Raw genomic sequence first — 6,000 nt, 5'->3', positions numbered from 1 at the left:
TCCAATTCATCAATTGAAGTACTCTAATTCATACATTAAACAATCAAATGTACTACAAAGGATGTATTTCCCAATCATCCACACATTAAGACACAAAAACTTTATCAAATATCTCCTGGATATATGTATTGACGACAAACTTAGCCCCCTCATTCCACATATGAAAATGCCAAACCATCTGGTGCTCTTAACTGTTCTTCCGAGCAGAGACTTCATAATCTTTCCAAAGTTCCCAAGCTTCTACCCTTGCTCCTGTTCTCACTTCTACCAGCAATACCATATGAATTACCAAACCTATAATTCAGACAAAGCAGCACTATTCAGTTATTCAATGAAAATAGAGTTCATGTAACTATCCCAAACTCAATGGCATCTTATATAAAACACTTTCCATTAGTTGAGTGCAGCTGCTGAATGGATTAAACAAAGTGTATTTACCTTGTGATTCCAAAACACATAAAGATTGCAATAAAATCACACATAATAAACACTTGCCAAATGAATGGTTGTTCAGAGAGCCAAATAATTACAACTTGTAACTCATGCTTCAACAGTTATGCCAATAAACAATATTCAAACAAAACAGCCATATTTATTGCAGGGAAAAAGAAGATATATTCATGATGAGCAAATTGAGAAGTTGTGGGACTTCAGATGCCATGGAACTCATCACCAACATTACATGTATTACTAAATGTCTTTTAGTTGCCATAATTAATGTGTCTTACACGCGCAAACAGTTTGAGTTGTTGCCATTTTGATATTTCTTGTTTACTTCTTTAGTGTATTTATTTCTGTTGTACCTATTGTCCACCTTAGGTGCTTTTGATTTTTGTTAGTTTCAAGAAGGTAGTTTCTGGTGTACTTAGAAGACTATTGTGAACTATCTAATTTATAAATGAACAATTAAAATAGCACAAAGACAATTGGGAAGAAAGTTAATGTTTTACCTTGAGTCATGACTCAATTACACATCAATAATATATCATCCAGTATTCCATACAAAAAGATGCAGAAAAGGCGATACTTTTTGAAGAAGAAATGTGTACTAAGGAGTTCATATAGATATAAACTTCCCCATACAAATTAGCAAAGCGAATACCTTCTAGCAAGTAGGCGATTTAACAAAACTTACAAGTGCACTAGAACCATCTTTGAGCTGAAAAGTTGAGTTGAATTCCGCCTGAGAGCATTGTCTCCTAGATGACTGCATTTAAAGAAAACAACTTATCAGATGGGAAAATGTTGACTGACCAACTCTAAACTACTAAGAGTTGACATACAAATGCTGCATACTAGTAACATATCAAGACTCGGTGTAGCCTCAGCCTCAGTGCCTCACTATAGACTGGGATGTATCCTTGAAGTTTGTTGCCAATTAGGTCCAGATAGAAAAAATTCGAAAGACTACCAATTGAAGGCGGAATTTGCCTACTCAATCTATTGTTATTCAAATGTCTACAGTAGTATATATAAATATGAAGAAAATTCCAGATTTTAGTGCATATTTTGGCCCAGAGATAACATCATTAAAACCAAAACTAGTTATAATAAAAATAGTTTTAATAAATAAAAAAAAATATTGCAGCTTTAGAGATCCTTACAGATATAGATGCTTCAACAAGATCCTATAGTGTGAGGGATAGACTCAGAGAAACTGTAGCCATCGAGGATTCCTGCATGCAAACATGTTAGTAGGCTAATGGTCAAGTACCAAATAGTTGGCTATGGAAGATGAGAAAAGTGCCATTAGCTGAGAATGATTGTGCATTTTCATAAAACTTTATCATTCACAAAAGTATCCATGTCATAGGCCTCAACTTCTTTAATTAAGTCCACCTTGTTTGATTAACCCCATTCATTTTCTATTGCACACCAGCTAGTAAACAACTCTTATATATATATATATATATATATATATATATATATATATATTAGGAGAAAAATGATGAGAATGACCTACTTGCTGCCCAAAGCCAATATCTTGAGTGAGTATATTTAGGTGGGAACACAAATGTCATTCGTGGAATTGCTATACATGGAATCAATTGGAACATCATGTACAATCTAATATCATTGCATGCTCTGCAACCAACTAGTAAGAACCACAGTTAGCAAAAGATTTCATGCTACCTCCAAAAGATTCCAAGATTTCATGCCAGAGCAACAATAGCTTCCAGCAAAGCAAACTAATCACCAACACACTTTCATGGCCCTCCACTGAATGGAATGAACCTAAAAGCAATAGATAAGTTTGTTTAACCATAATTTGCTGCTACGTGTGTGAAGGATCCATAACTACAAATTGTACCTGAAATCTGTATTCGTTTCATTGGGTATAGGACCTTCCATATCAAATCTCTCTGGTGAAAATTCTTCTGCTCTCTCTCACACCTTGTAAAATCATCAGGAAAAAGCAACCAAAACAAAAGTACACATCCAAAGAACGAGAACAAGTCATATTTCAATTGTTTTAACACGTAAACTCGCACAAGGGAGGAAAGCACTGAAATTGTCTGGAACACAGAGAACTTTCTTGACATATAATTTCATACCTCCGAAGAACGATGGATTGAAATGCTAGCCGGCAAGGTATCCCAAGTCACTCTACTATCATCAGGCTTCAAATGATAATAAGCAGAGCCAAAAGTCAGCCCTGCTTTTCCTGCATAGAACAGTGCCCAACCCCAAACTTCACCTGGCAAACTAAACCAAACCCATTACCAAACAAAACCAACCAATTACATCACTATAAGACATGAATAAAGAGATAGATAGTGCACAGTTATTGAACCTGATATTGAAAAAGCCTCCTTGGACACAGAGAACAAAACCCAGAACCCCAACAACCAAGAATGGGAAATTGGTGATCACATTCAATGTGTTGGGCACTCCTGTCAAAAACCCAGATGGAAGAATTAAAACAAGAAGTGTCTAAATACAGTAACAAAGTGAAAAAGATTGGAAATTTATTGGGTAAAGGAAATTGCGCATGTCAGCATAGTGATGGTGATTTGGAGAGTGAGAAATTTTGGGGCTGCAAGCTTGCTTGTGTTTATCATCTATTGAAATAAAATTTCACTAGTGTAGGTGTTGAAATAAAACAGATCGATCAAGATACCAAAACAGAACATGAGTTAGCAATAATGAAAAGCAAGCAAAGCAAAAAGAAGAAGTGAGCAACGCACCTAAGTAGATCTCTCCAAAGGTCTACTATTGTTCTTCCGGCCGACTCGGAATCATCCCCCTACCCGAGGGCGAGGCTCCATAGCCCAAAAAGCCACTTCTCTTCGCTGCTTGGAGACACGGTCGCGACTAGCTAATAGCCAAATAACCTAATTAACCATATAAATCTATCAAGCAAACAGAAATTAATCGACTCCAAAGCCTTAATACCCACTTACCCAGAAGCCTCAACCCTATAATTGAATCAAAGCAACAAAAATCAATTATCCAAAGCTCCCTATTGTAACTGTAAGTCTGTAACTTCATGACCTTAGTCCTAGAATCACTCGAGTCACATAAATATAAAAGAGATGAAGATGGAGAGGTGTTTACCGGACAGAAGCGACAACCGATGACGAGAGATTCTTCACATACTTGGTTAGTCGTCGACGAGATGAAAAGAAGGGTAGATGGTAAAGCGAGAGGGAGAGAGATCTGTTCTGCTTCTTTCCCGAAGCGAATGGTTTTTTTTTTTTTTTTTAGCGACGGCGTTTGATACTCTTCGGTGCCCTGGCCACTAACTTGTGAGATCTATTGGAGGTTTCGAAGACCCAGCCTTCACATTCCTTGATGAACTTCTTCTTCCCAATACCCAGAACTAGCAAATCAAAGAACCTCTTTTTTTTTTTTTTTCCAGTATGAAGAACCCTAATCTCAAGTCGAGATAGTGGAGAAAGGAGAATTACACGCCTCTTGAAGTTCGGAAATCGAAGAAAAGAGAGGGTTAGGGTTTGCAACTCAGAGAATCGCAGAGAGGGAAGTGAAATGAGAGAGGGGAAGTGTGGAAGTTCTTTAGCTAAAAACTCTCTAAGGCCAAAGTGGGAGTGAGAGATGGAAGGCTTGGGATTTTGCTCGAAGTGAAGAAAGGCTCGGGGTTTTGCTCTTAGACTTGAAAAATGGCTAATATGGTTAAGTGTGTGTAATGGTGCCCTCGAGTTGTATCAGGCACCACGCATTAATTTTTTTTTTTTTAATTACTCAGACAACATATTGAGTTCTATATGTTGTCTGAAGTGTAGCAAAGATGAGGGAACAAAGATGGAAATTTCCCGCCTGTGCAATCAAAATTTCAGTTTTGGCGCTGAGGCTAAGCATTTCTCAATCACACAACAGAAATAGTTTATTACGTTGTAGGAACTTGCAAGCATGATAAACCATTGAAGCCAAATTTGCTCGTTTTGGGGGGAGAATGAATGTCATTTGGAGACTTCTCCAAATTTTGCTACTCACTTGCACAACGGCACATTAAAAACCATTGTATGATGATTTGCAAGCATACTCCTACAACACAAGTAACTAAACTGTTGTACAATTTAGTGGTATCTAGGGACCAATTTGGAGCCAAATTTGAGTCGATCTGGGAGGGAAATCTGCCGATATTTTTTTTTATGATTCAGACAACAGATTATTCTTGTAACCGTTGTGCAATGACCTTCTAAACAAAAACTTCAGAATTTTAACCACCTTATACAACGTAAGTTTACTAAACATGTTGTGTGATTCACTTTTGTTCATCACACAACACTTTTTTTTTTTTCGTTGTGCAAAAAGTGTTGTCTGATAACAAAATTGGTGTAGTGTGAATTTCGTTTCGGTACTTCAAAATTACAGAAATTTCGACGGAAATTTCGGCAGTTTCGGAGAAATTTAAAACCTTGGATTATGCTTAGTCTCTTATACTTTTGGGGTTTCATAAGTTCAGTCACTCTACTTCTATTTCATCAAAACGCTCACTACACTCTCAATTCTTCCTCAATAGGTCCACTCTGTTAAGTCTTTGTTCAATTTATTTTGTGTACGTGAGACAATTCTTTTATTTTAATTATGTTAATTATCATGCCAACAACCAGTTGTGTTCTAAGATTTAATTTAAGGGAAAAATTCACCAACGGTGTCTGGACACTTAGGGGACTTTCAGAATGATACCTGAACTTACAAAGTTATCAATGTGATACCTGGACTCATTTTTTCGTATCAACATCGTACCTATGACCAATTTCCGTAACGGCTCCGTGACGGAAATTGGCCGTAGGTATCACATTGATACGAAAAAATGAGTCCAGGTATCACATTGATAACTTTGTAAGTTCAGGTATCATTCTGAAAGTCCCTAAGTGTCCAGACACCGTTGGTGAATTTTTCCCAATTTTGCACGTGCAATGCACGTGAGTCACTTAATGAAGACAAAATGACCGATTTACCCTCAAATTCTTTCTTTCTTTTCTTTTCTTTTTTTCTTTATTCTTCTTTCTTTCTTTCTTTCTTTCTTTCTTCTTCTTCTTTTCTGGTTTCTTCTTCCCCTGATTTGAATCATCAAGATTCAAATCATCTTGCTCGTCCGATTCCCACCGCCGATCGCCGATCAAACACCGCCGCTGCGTCTCAATCCACCTTCATGCACCACATATGTTTCTGGTTCCCCCAACTTCAAATCCTATAGCAAATTGAAATTGTGGATTGAGGCTTCACCGCTCACTCTGAGTTCATCCCCGCCGCCGCCACCAATGACTTGACCACCATCACTCTCGTTCTCTCCTCCGACCCCCTTTTATACACCATTGATCAGAAACTCAGAGCCCGCCAGCCCTCCACTCTCAAATCACAGCTCCAATCACACCCCTCCATCCTCTCCTTCTTCCCGACATGCAACACCACCTCCACACCATCCTCACCTGCAACTTCATCGGTTTAGCCGACAACTTCGGCCTCTAGCCCAACTTCGATCAGAGGCAATTTTAGGCAGACAAAGATTAACAACTTCGGCCTCCACACCAT

At 37.9% G+C, this 6,000-nt stretch overlaps 2 long non-coding RNA genes across 2 annotated transcripts; both read right to left on the bottom strand.

Annotated features, from left to right (window-relative positions):
• LOC133741799 (uncharacterized) lies at positions 1 to 2,198 on the bottom strand. Its single transcript, XR_009862146.1, has 4 exons — positions 2,134 to 2,198; positions 1,605 to 1,676; positions 1,136 to 1,207; positions 1 to 294 (listed from the first exon to the last, which is right to left on the bottom strand). It is a non-coding gene; the product is annotated as an uncharacterized LOC133741799 (long non-coding RNA).
• Positions 2,199 to 2,791: 593 nt separating this feature from the next.
• Positions 2,792 to 3,844, bottom strand: LOC133717445 (uncharacterized). The gene is made up of 3 exons (XR_009849625.1): positions 3,559 to 3,844; positions 3,189 to 3,335; positions 2,792 to 2,894 (listed from the first exon to the last, which is right to left on the bottom strand). It is a non-coding gene; the product is annotated as an uncharacterized LOC133717445 (long non-coding RNA).
• Positions 3,845 to 6,000: the final 2,156 nt, after the last annotated feature.

The sequence above is a fragment of the Rosa rugosa genome, chromosome 1 (genome assembly GCF_958449725.1).
Source record: "Rosa rugosa chromosome 1, drRosRugo1.1, whole genome shotgun sequence".
Classification (NCBI taxonomy): domain Eukaryota; kingdom Viridiplantae; phylum Streptophyta; class Magnoliopsida; order Rosales; family Rosaceae; genus Rosa; species Rosa rugosa.
The sequence above is the reverse complement of the archived record's forward strand: the minus strand, read 5'-3'. Positions and strand labels throughout refer to the sequence as shown.